Source organism: Micropterus dolomieu, linkage group LG15, assembly GCF_021292245.1.
Source record: "Micropterus dolomieu isolate WLL.071019.BEF.003 ecotype Adirondacks linkage group LG15, ASM2129224v1, whole genome shotgun sequence".
Taxonomy (NCBI): domain Eukaryota; kingdom Metazoa; phylum Chordata; class Actinopteri; order Centrarchiformes; family Centrarchidae; genus Micropterus; species Micropterus dolomieu.
In genome coordinates, this window is record NC_060164.1 from 23255238 (window position 1) to 23275810 (window position 20573).

Here is a 20573-nt window from a genome sequence, read left to right on the forward strand (position 1 = left end):
TATCCTATAAGACCCACGAAAAATATTGTCACTCATCTAAGCTGTCTATCTTAAAGCAACAACTGCAAAGAAGATGCCAGCACACAAAGCAAACGGTGAGCATGGGTAATCTATTTTAAAATAAACCAACCATGTCTTTTTTGGACAAGTCTGCCCCACTGCTACAAAGAAGCTTTGCAGGTGGAATTGAGTCAGTCTACAGACATTTCCAAGGCTAAACAAGCACACTGGCAAATTTCCCCTCAGTCAAAAGTTCTAAATGTAAAACTTTTTCTGATTACATTGTCACTCTGAGTACAGTCAGAAATGTCTGCTTTACCCATCTGTATTATATCCGATAATACAGATGGTCTCAGGGGAGGCTTAGTTTTTTCCTCTTTCCCAGAGTCAGAAACTAATGAATGCCGTAGGACACACCTTTTTTATAAATTTGATGTAGTCGAGGTTACAGCAACATTTAGCTATTTTGGTTCAGTTGTTGAGTCTATGTGATCATCTAGCATAATCATGATCCCACAGGCATCCAGGTACTGAGCAAATCAAAGCAAGTAAAGTAACAAGGGGTGAGGGGGCACCTTTTTCCAAGATTTGTCTGAGGGGAGGCCCACAGTCTACGACTTTGAAAACCACTCATATATATAGGAGCTGGCTGTTCAGGTGAAGTTGCACCAAAATCCTGAATACATTATGGGTTTAGCTGCCATTATCATGCCCAATCCAAAAATGGCATAAAGCAGCTTTTCTGTCCACATGGTCTATATTCCAGTTGCAGCCCATGTACTAGACACCACATATTCTATAATCAAATCTGGATCACACAAACTCTGCTATACGGACCACAATTTTAAGGCAAACCACTTTTTGTGGGTAGAAGGGGTGCTGTACAGCAGCAGCAAACTGGGGCTTTAAACCTCAAGCATCCACCAAGTTGCTGCTGCAGTTCCTCTCTTGTCTTTACTCAGACTCCACATCAACATGTTTACTCCCCTGGCAGAGTGTGAGGGGACACACTCTGCGGGCCTGTATAGCTGGTGGGCCAAGAGATCACAGAAACAAACATATGTTCGCTGGCAACCACGAGCCCCAGAGGATGGTGACTGGCAACCTTTTAACCTCTACACACTCATATATATATATATATATACACACACATACATACATACATACACACACACACACACACACACACACACACACACACACACAATAAAACCTATACATGTCTATAAAATAAACACACAAGGGAAAAAGGATATATAGAGATCAATACGCATGCGCACACACAGTTTTGGTTTCTTGTTCATGCTTAGGCACAGGTGCACATGTATGCACACAGACCACACAGACAGACGTTGCAGCCACACAGGAACATTCACACTCTCTTACACACACACACAGAGCGCCCAGTCCAGCAATATTTTGTATTATTCATGAGGGAGAAAATATTCAAATAATTATGAGCTTATGCTTCTGTGCCATCCACTGTGGTTAAGATACATACAGACAGAAAGAAGTCTACTTTTATTCTATTTGATTTTAAGTTTTTTTTCTTGTGTGTATATACAGTATGTACGTATATTTGTCTAATTTTGCTTCTTTTTGTTGTTTTTATTTATTGAAATGACTTTGAGAAAGAGAGAGCAAGAGAAACTATCAACACGCTTCACACACACACACACATCCTCCTCTATGTCACACATCAGACAGACCAGATACAGTTTTGTTGAAACAACTTTGACATTGAAATAGAACAGAATGTAATAGAATAGAATACACCAGGTTTAAATAGAAATAGTGGAACAGAATAACCCAGGGTAGAATATAATAGAACAGAATACAGCAGGCTTGAATAGAATAGAATAGTATATACAGTAGAATCCAATAGAGTAGAATATATCAGAATAGAATAAAATAGATTAGAACAGAACATAGTCGAATACAATAGAATACACCAGGCTAAAATAGAATAGATTTTTTTTTTACCAGAATAGAATATACCAGGCTAGAGTATAAAATAGAATAGAAAAGAACACACCAGTCCAGATTAGCAAAAAAATTAAATGGAATAAACCAGGGAAGAATAAAACATGCCATACTAGAATATAATAGAACACAATAGAATGCACCGAGTTATAGAAATAACAATAGAATCGAACAAACCTGGGTAGAACAGAATAGAACAAACCACAGTAGAATAGAATAGAACACAACATAGCACAACAAACCAGGCTAAAATGGAATAGAAAATAATAAAAAAAAGAAAATAATACACCAGGCTATAATAGAATATAATAGAACACGACACACCAGGCACAAGAAGATCTTTGTTGTTGGAAAATGATAGAACAGAATAGAATAAAGCGGATATTTTATTGCTCTCTGGTAGAAAATATGGTTGTCAGCAGCTACTCCACATGAACTCTCAGAGTCAGACGTTTCCTCCACGTGATTGTACCACTAAGCAAACTGCAGAACATCACTTCAGTAAAGCACTATGTCTCCAAGCGCCGAGGTGTCACTCAACCTCCTTCACCACCAAACCGACTAAAACAAACCGGCTCGGCGGACCTCGTCTTTGTTCTCTCCGTGTTAGCTGTCCATCACTTTGATTGGCAGACAAGTGTCAGAGTGAGGGAATGTCGCGGGAAGCTGGGAAGAGAGCAAAAGCCACGGCGGCAATCTCAATATTTCATCTCGACCCCCGAAGAAGGCCTCGACGGTCTCTTAGTTTAAATTCTAATCTTGTTAGGCCACAGGGGCATGTCATTTAGAAAGCCAGCCTCCGAGTCTCCATCCCTCTGCTTTCCTCCCTGGCCAAAACAAATTATTAGAAGATTCCATTATTTCTCCATTATGCATATGTGTTTGCGTGTGGCTGGCTGTTAAAGGCTGGGGAGAAAGAGCATGGGTAAATAGGCTTGGTTTAGCCCATCATGGGCCAATATGTCTGGCCCCGGACACAGCTGGGGTCCTCAGGGGTCCTCAAATTGGTCATCATTAGGGCCATAATGCTGTTGTTTTGCTTCTACTAATGTCTCAGACCAGATAATCAGTGTGCAAAAAGGATACCACTATCTCAGTTTTGTCTGTCTTTCATTGTCTTGAGTCTCATTCACAAGGGACAGGTACTATGTGAGGACCTCAGATAATTAAGGAATTACCCTCCAACGCCTGCACTCTGTAAAACTCATTTACAAAGCCTGATTAAATTTGCAGGTTGTCAACAAAGCCCAGCATGCAACAGCATAAGATGAAGACTTTTTGGGTGGGGGAACATTTTAACAATGCAATACCTACTGTTTGTTCACTGTTTCCTAAGTTAAGAACGACCTTTCATCTCAACTTTTAAGCTAACATGGATGAGAAGTCCTTAAACAATAATTTAACATGCTCGGAAACAGGTGTTTTTCACCAACGGTTTAAATTTTCACCTTGCTGCAGTGATGTAAAAATGTCCTCCAGGGTGCAATGACATCACTGTTGGGTGTGGTCTCAGGTGCAAAAAAACCATGTCTAACAGTGATGTCATGGTGTTAAGGATTTTGATCGAAAGCTCCAGAACAGATGCTAAATTGACAAAACATTATATTTTTTTAGCTTGTGATTTAAAACAGCAAAACTTGATTTGTGCGTGAAAAAAAACTTTAGATATTATTTTATAGTTTCAGCTACTGCCTGCATTTTTATAGATGGAACAATACATTTTCTGAACATTATCCCGTTTGCACAGGATTTTCAATTTGCACAATGCTTTCTACATCACAAATAAGTTATGGCTCATTCATTTAGGATTTAAATGACTGATATTCAGTGATATCCTGTGTTGTGTCAACTGCGAACATATCAAACGCGACAATATTATGTCCATGTGATAATAATGTTTGTTGTCTATCTTACCTATTTTAAATATAACTAGGATTCCCATTGATGAATAATCTCAAAGGCAATAGGGAGAAACACACCAACACACACAAACAGCAATAAAACTACCCTCCATGGACATCATCAGGACAGCATAAAAACACTGTACATAAGGTTTTTCCATCATTATAAATGAGAGCTGAGGGAGTTTTCCAGATCATGAAATATATAAAGAGAATTATATTGCATAGGCGATAATCCATACTTCTGCCCTGGACAGTGTGTCAGGGTTATTTTTGGCAATGTCAGCTGGCTGTTTTTAAATGGCCTGCATATTTATAATGTCATGGTTTTACAATTTACAGCCTCAAACGGATTTCCTGCAGTTGCAGGGCCATAATCATGGTCAGTTCATAACTCACCAGGGATTATTGATGCACTTTCACTCCAGCATAACATATCCCATTTGGTCCAGCAGATGCCATTAGCCAATGCACCTTACAGTATCAGGGGTAAATATATTCTTTAGTGGCTGAAAAGACAATCAGACCACAAACTGGCAATGTTAATTCAAAATTCAACTTCACACTGTCAGGGAGAAAAGGTATTCCAGTCAGAACAAATTGTTGCTAATCCAAGATAGGTAACACACATGGGGTAAAATCATAGACTGTATAAAACATGGACGCAGTGTCCATAACTTCACCCATTGGTTTCTGAAAAGCCAGTGTGAAGCTCAGTGTGGGCAGCTCCTGTTAGCTCCTGTTAGCTCCTGGAGGCTCTGGTTGTCACCTTCCTGGCAGTGCCCGACTCTGGCTAATCCAAAAATGGGCAAAGAGGTGAAGCTGAGGTGGGCAGAATGAAGCCTGGTTTCTGAACCACCTAGTGGCTATCCACCTGAGTGGGCACATACATGTTATTCAAAGTGGCTCGCCCTTAATCATGCATAACTTTAAGCGTTAATATTAAGGCTGGGCACGTTAACACGTTATTGCGTTATTAAGTTAAAATTATTGGCTAAACAACTTTATCTGATAGGCCTTCATGTAGTTTTGCGGGGATGTTCTACCAAGTAAATTCCCTCCTGTTGATGTCCTGATAACTATTTAGTAAACCGTAATAGATTCTGGAAACTCACAAAAAGCAAGGATCAGTCTCAATGATTTGTGCTGCGCGTCACGTACAAAAAGTTCAAGACAATTCAACTTTGGCAGCGGGCGTGTGCTTGAGGCAACCACTTCACCTCACTCTAACAGGGACACTTGCTACTAAACATAGGCCCTAGACTGTTTATGCTGCTCCCTGATAAAAGAAAAATATTTCTGCTGATACCTGTTCAGAAAAAAAACCCAAGAAAACTGGACTTGTTTTAACAAGCTAGATAAAAGGTAATACCCTGGCAGTGGCAAACAGCTCTGCTTTAATATTCAATTTGATTACATTAATGTTTAAGTTGAGATTTACAAGAAATATTTTATTGCTACTGTGTAAAGGGAATACTGCTGGTAAAAAGCACCTTATTTGTTTAAAGTGTTTGCAAACCACATGTTATTGCACTTTTGTGTATATAGCAGTGCATTTAAATTAAAAGTGTGCAATACACTACTTTAGAATTCATTATTCAATTTTGCACATAACTATGCGATTAATTACGATTAAAAATTTTAATAATTGCCCAGCACTAGTTTACCAGGCACTAGTACCAGGCTGTAAACATGTTTATTTCTGCTGTAAAGTTGGGCATTTTAACATGGGGGTTTAGGGAGGTTGACTAGTTTTTGGAGCCAGTCTCAAGTGGTCATTTGAGGAACTACATTTTTTGCACTTCCAAGTTGGCTTCACTTTTCAGCCCTGGAGGTTACCACTACTGTAAAAACCAAATAAGATAATTACTTCACCAAAAAGGACCTTAATCATCAATGAACATTATGTGTTTTACATGGTTTGTATCCCTGTAATATCTTTGGATAATTTATTGCTTAATCATGTGTGGATGCACACCGTTAACTAACATTTAAAAACATTTCTTTAAATAAACGTTTGAACTTGTTTTTGACTGCCCATTTCTGATACCCATTTCTGGTGGGGATGCAATTATCCAATCAGTGTCGGCACCAAAACTGAATTTATTAAGCAGAATGGTTATTGGCCAGACTTGACCAGTCTACATTAAGTACAGTTTCTTCTACAGTGTAATAATGAAATTCTGTGTTTCAGTCACTGCAAGCTCCCAACTCAGTTTTGGTACCATAGAAAACCCCCACTTATGCTGCCTTTCATAAACATGGTTTCAATAGATTTCCATGCAGTTACTGTGTACATATTTTAAAGGGGTTATATGTAAGTTTTTGATTTTAATAAATCAAATTTTCAGAAATGAAGCACATACCTGTTTTCTCCGTTGCTATTCTGCTTTTAATGTGAGGTCTCCGGGTCGGATTCAGCCCTGTGCGCGCTCCCAAGCCTCTCTTGTGCTACAGCGAGAACTTGGCAGCTAACGACCTGCAGTCCACCAACGCCATAAAACAAATGGCTCACAGCAAAACGCAGGGTCCACGTAAGGATCCAAAACAACAATAAAGGTTTATGTGCTGAAGCCCATCAGACCAAAAGAACAAAGTGAGCATTAGTAAAGCTACAGAAACAGAGAAAGTCACGTTAGCTCGCAGGCTAACGCCGAGCAGTTGCTAGTGTTATCTGGTGCAGAGTTATTATAACGTTAGCTTTCCACATTACTTCACCAACTAACGCCACCCATGTTACTATCATGTGTACCACTGTTGATTTAGCATACAAGAAAGGATGTAACGGCAAAAACAAATATGGAGCAATTTGTTTACTAAAGGTAGCCTATAGTGATGCAGCCAGGAGCAGCCAGCTAACGCTACAGTAGCTCGGACCTGCCGCTGTTTTCTTCATAACATTCAGTTTATGTTTATTGTGGTTTTACCGATACTCAGGTACACAGCTTCTCCACCTCTCAGTCGCTGTAACTAACATGACCCACATAACATAAAACACTGCAACAAAACAGTCACAACAACCCAGAGGAAGAGCCATCCACTATCACTAGTTACAGTAAAGTTACTGACTGCGGTCTAACTGTTATAAAGTGTGACACAGTGTCGTTATAATATTCAGTCCAGCTCACTAACCGTTTCATTATCATCCAATACATGTAGCTGTGCTGACATTGCTGAGCCTCCGGTGAAAGATACACAAATAATAAAGATAGTTACTGAAAGCAGCAGGCGAGCTAACAATGTAGCACGTCAGCTAAATGCAGTAAATGTACCGTGATCATCATGCGTTTATTGTAGGATTTCTGTATGAAAGTTGTTGTGTTTCGGATCATGCTCGCTCATGACTTCAAGTGAGCACGCCTACGAGCACAGGCCTGGTTGCAATCTTAGAGTCGCACCACTAGTGGCAGCTGGAAACTACATAATGCCCCTTTAAATTAAAATTTTAAAAATGAGCCATGAGCATTTAGAATATGATAAATGTCACTTGCTTCTTTTAGATTGGGAATGTTGAAGAATATACAGTACATATGCTACTCATACTGCTGCTCTGAGCCCAAGGAAAAAATGTTTAGACTTGTGACCATAACAGCACCCATATCACATGATCAAGACAAGAGTGAGACGTTAAGCCAGACACTGCAGAGCTTGAAGCAGATTTGGTCTAAGCAACTACAGCAACACCATTCAGCGCACTGCTTTGTCCACACTGGTTACAATGTGAAGACTCCTGTCAGTAAATCAAGTCAGAGGGGATCATTTAGTCCTAATGGCTCTACTACAACTGGACCCCCTGTCTATCCAACAACAGGCCCCTCAGTACTGCAGCCCAATGTGGCAAAATGTCACCTCTGAAAATTAGCCATCAAGCGGGGGCAATTTTCCCCCTAGCTAAATTGCTAAATAAGTAGCGAGGCTGTAATAGGTAGCAATCTGGGCCTAATCTGATGAGATCATTTGGAAAACGTTGGACCGGGGATGAAAGTAGAGGAGGGGAGCACTGTGTGTGTGTGAGAGAGAGAAAATTGTGTAAAAAGTTGTCTGTGGCTAAACAAATCAGTGTGTAGCTGCATTTTTGTCTATTTGCAGGTGTATAAGTATGTGCTGTGATAACCTTAGAAGACTTCTTTATGTGAGTGTGCCTGCATGATGTACACACTTTATGTTATATGTACTGCATCTGTGTGATTGCCTTTGTATATGTGCGTATATGCATGAGCTAAGCGTCATCTAAGCTTACGCTGTGACTGAGGAATCGTGTGGATACAGCTGGAGAGTCATATGACCACGGACGTATAGCTGTGTGCGTCACTATCTTACTGTGCGTGTGTGTGTGTTTGTGTGTATATAAGAGGGAGGGGATGTGATGGCAGGGGCAGAGGGTGAATATTACTGTAGATGGGTGCCAGATGCCAGCTGGCAGGGGCACAAAGGGAATAGACTGGGAGTGGGTTGAACAATTGCGGTTATTCATAGCTTAGCCAAACAGAGAAGGTCTCTGCCATTAAGAAGCACACAGAGCCGGATTCATGCGGATATGTGTGGATTTAGACGCATACAAACAGTAGAAAATAGCTGTCGATCTTCTTCTGGGAGTAAATGCACACACTCCCCAAGATCTACACATGCTGTAGGAAACACACATCCTTTATCTCCATTTCTTTCACACATACAAGAATGTTAATATGTTTGCGCACCCACTCAAGCAATTACACCAACAACAAAATCCTGTCAGGCTTGTATAAACAGTGTCATCACATTGTTTGCACCTACCTGATAGCATGACAAAATAATACAACCTGTGTCATCATGACTGACACATTGTTATGATTTAGTTATCTGTATTGATTCTAAACTGGGAGGAAGAAAGCTTGATTCATTTCTCAAACTTGGACAATGGGTTTTCCTTTGTTTCAATAGAGTTGCTTGCCTCTGTACAACCTAATTTTCTCATAACCCACTTTTGCAGAGAACTACAGTAATTGTTATTAAGTTCAATCAGAATGGGGTCAGTACTGGAAGCCACTCGGCCCTGTGTTTAGTAATTAACATTTCACAGTGAATATCTCATTACGTGAGACAAAGGTTGCTAATAGGCGGCTCGGCTAGTGAAAACATTCAGCTGCAGCGACAAAGCCCTTCCAGTTTTACTCAGCGCAGATATTTCAGGACTGGGTAGCACTGTGTTCCTTAATAATGTAATGGTGTAATGTCCACACAATAGAACACACAGTCTGCTGCTACGATTTTAAACTGTTATTTAAAGACTTTGGTTTGGTGACACAGAGCTTTATCCCAGATAATGCAAGGTAATATGCTCATGTGAGCCTTCCGCCTGTGTTAGTCTGGTGTCATTTTTAGCTATGCTAGCGGCTCCAAAGATGGCAAAGTCAGTCGGTTGGTACACCACTTTGGTCTGAAATATTTTAACAACTATTAAATGGATTGTTTCCAGACAATGAATCCCAATGACTTTGGTGAACCCCTGATGGATTACAGTGTAAATTGGTTTGGTTTGGTCATGGTCTTTGTGAACTTACGTGATCACATGACTTTTCATCTAGCAACATCATCATTTCAGAATTTCTATTTGTCCAAAAGTAAACATTACAGCCTCACAGAGATGCTTGCATGGCTGTAACCTTGGGTTATCACTTAACGCTGGCTTACTTTAAGCCTCTCATTCAACGTAAGTTAACCTGGAAAGAGGACGCTTGTTAACCCTTAAATAAAAATATATACATATATACTCTTTTGGCCCCTGCGACCCTGTACGCGGGATAAGCGGTTGACGATGGATGGATGGATACTCTTTTGGCATAAAATGCAAATGACTGAATCAGTTTACAAAACATAATTAATATAAGTTTAATGACTCTCTTTGAACATTTAGACAAAATCCTAGTTTGTGTTAGACCTCTGTCCAACTTGTGTAGATCCATTATTGGTATTTGGAAATTTTTGAGATGGCCACAATGGACTTGTGGTAACCAAACAAGCAGCATAAAAACATTAAAGGGTGATCCTGTGTGTGCAAAGACGTTAGACATTTGAGTAGCTATTTCTCTTATATTTGTACAGATTTCGAGTGTACTTTTGTGTTGGGGGTTTATTGACACGCCCTCTGAAAGAAATTGGATGAACCAATGTGCTTGCTTGACGTGCATGATGAGTTGTTGAAATTTGGAAGGAATGTGCGTCTGCTCGTTTGAGAGTCTCTGCCTTCAGTTACCAATAACGGCCTTCTCTGTGTAGGTCCACAAAAAAGTTCACATGTATCTTCACAGATGAATAATTCAGCCTTACTCAAAATGTCATTGCTGTCAGCTCTTCAGGCTGTATGGCAAATGTTGTGACAGGAAACTGACCATATGAGGGGTAAGAAGGTGGTACAAAGGAGACACTTAACTTGATATGGGAGCTTTCAATCAAAAACATATCCACATCTGGATTCCTACCAGACAGGACACTAGACAGTGTGTGTTGACCTTCATGTATTCTTTAAGTGAAGTTTTGGAAGTTATTTTAACACTGTAAAATACAGGCAATCAGACAGGGAAGAAAAAAAACAAATATAAAGGCACGGTGTGATCTAAACAGACAGCAGGCAGAGACCGAGCATATGCTTCCAATATGGTGAAATACAATGTACTCACATATTACCCCCTACACAGTACAGGAAAATGACTGTCAGTCTCACTTTTCTTTAGCCTTATCTCACTTCTCCTTCATATGAATGGAGCGAGAGAGAGATTGTTCATTTGGATGACTGCCTCTATTGGAAAAGCACCTTATTTGATCTGCCTTTTTTGACCTATGCTAGACCTCAGAGGCCTCATCTCCCTTGATAACAAGACAAAGAGGGTAAATGTGTTGATAGTGGCAGACGGTGCTGGAATTCTGGGCAAATGTGTCAAATTAGTTCTCACGTCTGGGCCTCATTCCTCTCCACCTTGCTGTGATCTTTAGCTCCCCTCTCTCCACTGCTCTTTACACCCCAGTCATTCTAGCCTTCACTCTTCCCACGTCCACTGCTCCATTCCTCCTGTGACCCTATCCCTCGCTTCTCTCTCCTCCTCTACATCCATACACTGGGAAAGAGAGATGGGGTTAAAAGGTACAAATCAGGGAAAAAGGAACAAGCTCATCTCTCGCTCATGGATCCCCATGAAAACCACAAGAGGTGGGTTGCAGTTGAACTAAATCTGAACATCTCTTTGTGTGTTTGTTAGATTTTCAAGAAGTCTAGTCAAGTTCTGTTTTCCATATTTAAGTCAAAGAGTGGTGAATGAAAAGAACTTTTGCGTTACCATGTAGCACAGAGAATAGTACCATTGGCAGCAGTTTAGCTAACCCCAGAAATAACATGATGGCTGATGCAAACAGTTGTTTACTGGCAGCAGGTCAGTCAAACACAGAAGGTGCATTGCCATATATGTCTTTTTGCAAATTCATATAACCAGCGTGGCCACGTATGTAATTTTGCACTATCAAGGGAAATGTATCCCTGTCAGTGAAATGCTTCTCTTGAACATGAGGCATGAGATTTCTTCTCTGGTTTCTAGTTAAATTGATAAAATACTTCATCTGACACTTAATCTACAAACCCTTTCCTCTGAATTTTATTAGCAATGACACTGAACAATTGGCCAAACCCTATACACTATAAAATATGCTTGTACAGTACTAATTTGTTTTACCAAATATGTTTTTGAGACAAAATGTAATTGCTGGCTGGATTCAATATTCTAAGCCGTTAAGTGAAACATCTTTATATGGCACAGAAGTCAAATGGAGAAGGTTGTGTGGGTGGTCGAGCAAACAAAGCAAAAGAAGTTTAGTGTCCCTTGAACCTAGTCTTGTTAGGTTTAGGCAACTGAAACACTTGGTTAAAGGTACACTGTTGGGTTGTGTGTTTACCACTAGTAGCACTATGGAGAAATGTTTTTTAATAAGTGGGTCCCCATTTTGTTTGTTCTCATGAACAAGCACACGAGTGACTCAATACATATCCCTGCTAATGGTTTCACACTATTCCCCTGATCTACAGGCCACAGTAATGCGCCACAAACACAGCAAGGGGCCAACAAGGGCAGGAAAGAAGGAGAATGCTAGCCAACAAACAAAGTAGGTTCTCTGGAACTCTGGAAAACTCTGCTTTACAAGTGTTTTAAGAGGAAGGAAATGTACTCAACATGTTTGTTGGACCTCAAAGAAGAGTAAAATTGAGTGTTAACAGCAACTTTGTTTATAACCCACCTTTAGGTATAGTGAAAGATCTAGAAAAAGTCAGCACATGCCATCTTGTGCTTCAAATATGAGTTGTTGGGGTTTTTTTTCCAATATCTAACACAGACCACAATCTTTCGAAACAGCCCATCCTCACCAGAAAAACAGCCATATAGGCTGATTATGCAGCAGCTTATTATGACCCATAGGTTTATTGTTAGGCTTCGGCCTATAGTGGCCGTATGACAGTAGCAAAGGAAGAAGTCAGGTGACATAGTATAAAGTGCGACATAAGGATGGTGGTGGTGGTGTTAAATCAATGTGTCAATTAAACTCAGGACTTTCACTCAGGATACCGAGTCCTGTGTTAAAGAGAGTCAAAGTTGACTTATTTAAAGTTAAATAACATTACATACAGTAGGTGACGTTATGTCACATGACTTACATAATGTACTTAGTTTATCCCAAACCATGATCTTTTCCTAAACCTTACAAAGTGGTTTTGTTGCCCAAACCTAACTACAACATTGCCACGTGTTTAACGTCATCTGAATTAAGCCTAGTTCACACTACACGATTTTTAGCCCGATTTTCCGCTCTGCGAGTTCGGCAACCGTCAGTCTGTGACCGGGGGTAAATCAGTGGTTGATCGGCGGTCGCCAGTAATTATGTGTGAACTACTCAACGACACATCAAAACGGCTCCCCAACACATCACTGCCACATCGCCGACGTCTGCCAGACATCTAGCATGCCAAATATCTGGAGGAGTCGGCCGACTTGACATCCACATCCAGCCAATGAGAGCAGGTATTGTTTGTCTTTATAATAACAAACAACAGCTGTTTGTAGGTCGCGTCATTTCCCGTTTCACATTTCCATTCCATTCACCAGCGTCGGGTGACACAGCCGCTGTCAGCTAGTGTAGTGTGTGACCCCCTGTCACCGATCAGTCACGTAGTGTGAACGCCACAACGACTTCAAGACTCCCGTCACAAGACAGCAAGTTGTGTAGTGTGAACAGCACGGCTATCGGCCAACGCTGAAAGTCATGTAGTCTGCACAAGCCTTTATTTAACTTGTGTGTTGGTACACTTGTTGCTGGATTGGACAATGTAATAAAGGTGGCATTACATTTCCTACAAAATAAATGATCACATTAGTTGTACATAGAACATTATTTTTAGAAGGCAGGGTTGCGAATAGCCACTTGTGTGGTTATTGTGGCCCATTAACATGAAATGTAGGGTTAGGGTTAGCATTGTCCTTAGAAATTTTATTTTTTACCATTTTGCATTGTACACAGTGGTGAAGAATTGAGGACAGTGCTAAAATCAAATGATACCAGATACTCTCTTTGTGGTGTGGGTAGCCTACAGTCTGCATGTTAGTATGTGCATACATGTGTGTTATTTTAAAAAAAATAGTCAAGACTGTGAAATTAAACACAATTGTGAATACGCAGAAGTGTGTTCATGTGTATGACCTAAGGACATTCTCCTGTGTGTCCTCCCAAGTTCCTGAGTTTGCCTCCGATACATTCTCCTCCACTTCAGCCTCACTCCACCAAAGGCCATGTTATAAAGCGTGGGCTTACAGCCTTTATATGATACCGTATAAAACCTCTCAGTAATGCGCTCTGTGCTTCCAGCGAAACCCCTGAGCAAGGTTATAGTGCTAACATGTACTGTATGCTTTATTTATGCATGAGCCACCCGCCTCCTATCCGGGGAATTCTGATTCTTTTCCCGCGATAAAAGTTGCATGGCCTTACCCACTCTGAAGGGAGTAAATGATTTAACACAGAGGCTTACGGTATGGTAAGTAAGCAACTAATGTTAATTCAGCCTTTTTCTGATAGGATATTTTAAGTAGGGGGCTTTGCTACATTTACCCTTTTATCCCCTTTTAATATGGGGAGAGGCTATACGGGGGCAGAGAGACGGAGTCCTGCCGTGTCACGCAACATGTCATCATAATCAGTAAATATTTAGGTAGAAAGTTGTGTCAGCTCTATTCAAAACTTGCTACAAAACTATTCAAAACTACATCAACTGCTTGCTTTCAAATCTGTATGTTTTTGTATTTCTGCATGTGTAAATCTGTGTACTGTTATCTCAAGCTCATGCACATATGTGCATTAATTCCAAAATTAATTAATTTACCTCTCTCATAATGTGCTAATGTGTTTGTGAGCCAACCCATCCTCCCCTGCCCCTGATAAGGACTGAGGCAAAGGAGGCTACATGTGCTACTTTAGCCCCTTCACTCACTGCATCACAAAGCCTCAAAAATTCAAATCAACATTAAAATAGTTTTATGTGTAAGTAAGATTCGGTGAACTCCATTATTTTCCCCACTATTTGCTTGAATAATTCAGGGAAGATAGCTGAATTATGGATAAAGTGTACAGTTTGAAGAACGGGTTCATGTGCAGCCCGGGGCTATAGCCTGGCTTTAATGATGTCTGGAGATGGTGGACGGGCGGAGGGAGAAGTCGTTAGCTTCACAGTCATTTTCTCAAGGATTAAAAACACACTCTTAAAGCAGCCGGGTGGACCGGTGAACTGAGGGGGACCAAAAAGGTGTGAAAATGTAAAATTTTGCCACATTTGGAGCATTTCCTGACTCATAGTCTCATCAGAAGGAGTATAGTGTTTGAGATAATTTTATTCTGAAAGGTCGTTCTTGATTTGGGTGATGTCATCATTTTGCTTTATGATTTTGTAAAGCATATGGCCAAAAGCATCCCAGCTGAATATACTTGTGGACAATATTTGACCATTAATTTTTGGATAAGTTAAATAAAGAATAATATTTTTGTGTTTTATTTGTTTTTTTATTAGTAGTAGTAGTAAAAAGGAGTATCTTATCTTTTGGCTTCCCTTTTGTGTTTTTTTCTCTGTCTATTCCAACGGTTTGGCCATGTTGAAAATCATTGCAAATAACAAATAAAATCAACTATATGCAACATTACTCAGCTCCTCAGACTATAGGCTTAAAAACATCGCAAAGCCTTCAAATTCTGTAAATAAATAAAATAAATATAAAAACACATAAAATAAGAAAGGTCAAAGCAAGAGCTTGTGTCAAAGCAAAATCTCGGAAATGAATTACATCTGCGCATTTTGTACTGTATGAACATTAGGGTTTTCAGTCGTACATTCACTCCGCAAAGGCTTTTGCATCACACAGCATTAGTTACGCATCCAGTATGAGTCACAGGTTCTAGTTTTCTTCACTCACTGCTACCCTATTTAAAAGTCTGGAATCCTAAACTGGAACAGAGAGGATTTATACTATTAGCCGGTAGCAATGACATCCAAAAACACACACTTACCCGCTCATACACATAAACACCCTTCAACAGCCAGCAGGGAGTCTTCCTGTTCCTACTCACTCCAACAGGGAAGCCAAGCACAGACTACTCTCCTAATTACCCACCTTCCTCTAATTATCCAATCATAAAGCCATTAGCAGTCTCACACCATATTAACATGGTCCCGCCTACATGCCAATTTGTGCAGTGCCAAGATGCAACTGGAAGGGATTTTTCAGCATGTAACCTTACCAAGCGCAGTATCATGCAGGGTAAGACTGTGCTTTTCTTGGCCCTTAACAAACAAATAATAGATTTCAAAACAGGATTTAACAGCAGCTGCAGGTTTTTTTTTCATTTCTCCATAAAAGCTCAGCAGTTAATTTACATGCCTTTAAAGGGTAAATACTCCCTTAAATTCTGCTACTTTGCCTCACAGCATATTTCAAAAAGGCAACAGAGGAAAGGGGAGCAGCAACTGTAGGAGGCGTGGCCTTGTCGCTACATAGTGTGTGACGCGAATGGTCAAGGGATGCGGGGGAGTCTGACTGACCACCGCTCAGTGTGGCATGCACAGCGACATAGTAGTCAGAGGTAGTCAGAGCTAACCAGCCATGAGCAGCTTCTGTCAGACTCTCTGTTGGAAATACAAGGAGTCCAGCAGCGCTTTGACAGTCACTAGAAGCATATTTATGACCCTTGAGAGACTTACTGTGTGTGTACCGGTGTTGTAGCTGAGCTGTGTGTGTGTCTGTAGGGGAGTCTCAGCACATTGCCTTAGCCCTGTTGTTTTTCACAGTTAATGTTACTGTTCTTCAGCTCTAAATATCTTGTTAAGCTCTGAATTTATCAGTTATTGGCAGATCCATGTGTTTACTACCACTGCAGAGGAATAAATCTCAGTCATGTACGATGTTGTTTTTTTTCCCCACCGGCATTTATCAGGTTTGCTAACACTACCAGCAGCCGTTCTGATATTTACAGCTGGCACAGCAGGTGACTTACAAACGCAGTAAGGGAGGAGCTAGAAAATTTGCCTGAACCAAACTTAAATCCAAGTAAAAACATACAAGCTACTTCTGAGCAGAAAAGGCAGTTAAAGCCAACAAAACTCTGTGTACAGTGCAAAACAATAATATAGTGTGGAGCTCCTCTTTAAATCCTACACATGTCTAAGGTTAGAGAATAGAGTGCATACACTGTATACAGTGAATGTACCTGTTAAATGTTTCAATTGTGTACTGTCCCATAGCATAAATTACTATTTCTGTATGGAGATAATTGGGGTGTTGATAACCGAATGCTTCATACAGATTTTATTTTTAAAAACGACTTTATGATCTATGATACCTAAAGGAAAACATCCCCACATATTGAAATTTAAAGACCTTCCCTACATACTCACTTACAAACTGCTTAAAGAAATAGTCTTGTCAACATGTGGAAGTTTGTGTCTCTTGCTCTTCTGCCATCACTATGCGGGAAGGTGCAGAGCTATGAAGTGAGATAAACACATTTAGGTTGAGGACAGCAGTTGGTCTTTGAGGTTTTCACTGGAAGCAATTGTGAAACTGTGAAAACAGTATTGGACAACAAATTCAATCGAAGCGATTACAAATCACAAAATGACAAGATTCCATAAACAAGAGTTAGACCAAAAGTATTGTAAAAATGAATTACTAGAAAAACAAGGAAACTGGATTTATAAAAGTAAAGACTAGCTGTCAGATCAGTTACATTGTGACTCTTGCCAGAAAGAAAACAAGTTTCAAGTCCACAGGAGTAAAAAATAAATGGAGGAAAACACTTGTTGTATACCATGCACACTCCCTATATAATTGTTCACACTATAGGACATAAATTGAGATTTTGGACACATATAAATCATAACTGACAGTGTGTAGAGTCACAGAACAGTAATTCTACATAATACTTTGTGGGATTGGTAGCAGAAAGTCCATACCATGGACACTACTTTTTTGTTCCATTGTGGGCACTATAGGACATAAACTTCACACTAAGGATGGACTAAAGACACCCAAATGAGATGGTACAAATAGCACACTATATAGTAAGTAAGGAGTGATTTTAAACACAGCCAATGCTTATCTTGGTTGGCACTAAAAAGAGACAAAAACACCAAAGTAAAAATTAAAGTAAATGTATATAGGCTTTAACAAAGGCATTTGGAGAGTAGATAAAAGTTAATATTTGCTTTGTCAGAGAAACCCCAACTGAAACTAATTGCTGATTGCAGGGAGTGATCAGTTTTAAGTTGGATGAAAAACAAGTTACGTAACTTGTTCATGTGAATTTACGCAGCTCAACAAAAGCTTACAAAAGGATTTACATACTGTGCATTTTTATCATATATATACTTTGCCCCCATTGACAAAATACAATGCACAAGAAAACTAAGAACAAGGTGAATCCTGGTAAATCTATTATTGATATGTGTTCTGTCCCGGCAGCATGTTGTGCAACAGAGTATCCAGATTGTACCCTCCTTTATTCATACCCATCATAGGGATGGCAAGTTATTGGAGGGAATGGGGCGGATGAAGAAGACAGAGAGCACAGATGTTGGCGCAGCTGCAGCGCAGAGGAGATGTTCGGGTTAACAACTAGCACCAGACGTGCACAGAATGCGTGAGAGGGATACTGGGGTGCTAGCTGTAGAGCTAGCTCATCCACCTGACTGATTTCGAAGAAGAGGTCAAAATCTGCCAGAGTGAAGGAAACGAGGAAAAGAAATGTAGAACTCTGAAAAAAGTAAAAGAATAGGAAAGACAAAAGCTAAGTACAAAGTCAAATTCAGGAAGAATATACTCAAGATGAGTTAAATTACAGGCATTTAGAGCTCCAGTAAAAATGATTTTATGAACAATCCCTCATCCTCACCCTACATCCCAAAGTGGAGCTGTACTTTGGGTACATTTGCCCTGTTTTCTTAGGTACACCTCTGGTGACTTACATATACCTCCCTAAAACTTAAAAGCCAATAACAATATAAGAGTAGCATCTTGTCTACAAACAGCAAGCCCATCTACTAGATGTTTTGTCTTTCTCTTCCCTTTGTCATACTTTGTTGTGTAAAGTCAGGGCAGCACATTACATGATTTCTGGGATTTTTTTCAAACTCTCTCCATTTGGAGCTGCAAACATGCAAAGCTGTCCAGTGCTGCTATGAAAGTGATCTACTCACAAAACATCTTAAGGCTGGAGTCAGTTTGTTTTTCTGTGTAGATTAAAACTTTTATTTTCTTGATATCACATGTACTTCCTCTACTCTCCTAGAAATCCCAATTGGCTTTCAATTTCCCATTAAGTCCAGAGATGTCTGGACTTGTGCAGCTGATGGTTGCGGGCAATAGGTCCTGCAGTGCAACGCTTTAATAGACTCCAGCAGAAGCTTTGGCAGAAAGTCGAGCCAAGGCCGGGAATGAAACTGAGCCTGTCAACATTGGCAAAGGCACAAACAACCCACAGAAAAACTGTATCACAGCACAAAATGTGGAGACAAATCCATTCATTCTGCTTTCCTACAACAGCAACTCCAAACACTGGCTACACAATGACATTGTTTTATTTGATGACTCTCTCAGTCTGTTTCTCTGTTAGCCTGTGAAAACATCCTCATTATCTGACCACACGTGCAAGGTGACGGCGAATAATGGTGCTTTGTCAAAACTGATCCATGCCCAAGGTATGGACTGACAATGGAGGATCTCAGTGTCTCGTCTTTATAAAGCCACTGAGCTGTTCCCCCTCCCCTCTGTACACAATCAAACCTCTACCATTCAGTGCCACAAACCAATAAACGCTGCCTTTGTTTTAGCTTGACACCATTGTTTTGTCTTCATGAAGATTTCTCTTCTTTGGCACAGATGCTTTTTTGTTTCGTTTCCAACCAAGCTGCATAGTTTTTCTCTTGTTTTTTTTAACAATGACGCTCACTCATTTGATTTTTTTTCTCCCTTTCCTTGTGTAGTCCTGATCCACATGTGTCCCCACAAAATGGAAAGCAACATGAGTGTACAGCTGAAACTAAAACTAGATGGGGATTTTCCACGAACAATTATTCTACTTTATCACTAATATTAAATAATCTCATTAAAGGGTCGGGGTCTAAAAATTCAGTCTCTGTGGAGCAGCCACATACATTATGCCCAGTGGCATCTCCTCATGTAGGTGGCTGTGAGAGGGAGCTGCTTATATTCACAAAACAGAGACAATACAGGAATTTGAAGATTGAGTCCTTTCAAACAGATGTTGGCAGTATCTTTGCTGACATTATGCACACCCTGCTGTCAGCAGCCTAATAAATGGGTAATCTGAAAATGTAATCTGTTTCATCTTTTGGTATAAAAGCCAAGGTTACGCTATGAAAGAGATGCAGAAGATACCAGACATTTCAAACTGACCTCAAAAAATATGTTTTAGTTCGGCACGAACACATGGGGAAAGCGGACAGGGAGAGACACACACGTGAAAAAAGCCACACACACAACAGATACAAACACAATCTAAAAATAGATCAACCATAAAACGTTTCCATATGTTAAATAACTAGTAAAATTTTTGCTGTGTTGAAATTTTCTCAACTGCTGTGCAGCTCCCCCTGTTGACACAATATTTCCCCACACCGGCTTTATTTACGTTTCCCACTATAAGTACAACATAACTCACAATGAGTGTTTTAGATTAGATCACATACAGCAAATATATCGGATACACCAAAGAGAAAGGTTGTAAACTAGATTACAGAAAATTGTGGAAAATAAATACCACTAAACTGACAAATAAAATACTAAAACATAAAGAATAGCAAAATAAATAGAACATATATGTGGAAACATATTAAAATGGAGAAGTTACACTCTTCAAGAATCTGACTAGCAAACCAAACTCTGGATTAGGGCTTTAAATGTCCTCAGCCGAACAGCCGCCACTACTCATCCCACCCTGCCTGCATCTCCTCCTCCACTTCTCTCTCTCTCTCTCCTCTTTTTGGAGCAGTGTCGTCCCCCCGTCATCTTCAGGTCATAATGTAACATGACACCAGCGGTTGCAACAAGGCCGGCCGGCCAACCCGAGCGTTTAAGACCAATGAATATCATTTGCTCCCGGTAGGTTCCCTGG

General features: G+C 40.1%; 1 protein-coding gene across 1 annotated transcript in view; it reads right to left on the bottom strand.

Annotated features, from left to right (window-relative positions):
• meis1b (Meis homeobox 1 b) overlaps nt 1–15492 on the bottom strand; it is a 123958-nt gene extending 108466 nt beyond the window's left edge. Inside the window, exon 1 of the mRNA XM_046070131.1 lies at nt 15453–15492. The gene's annotated coding sequence lies outside the window, so the exon portion shown is untranslated. The remainder of the gene's footprint in view (nt 1–15452) is intronic.
• Nucleotides 15493–20573: the final 5081 nt, after the last annotated feature.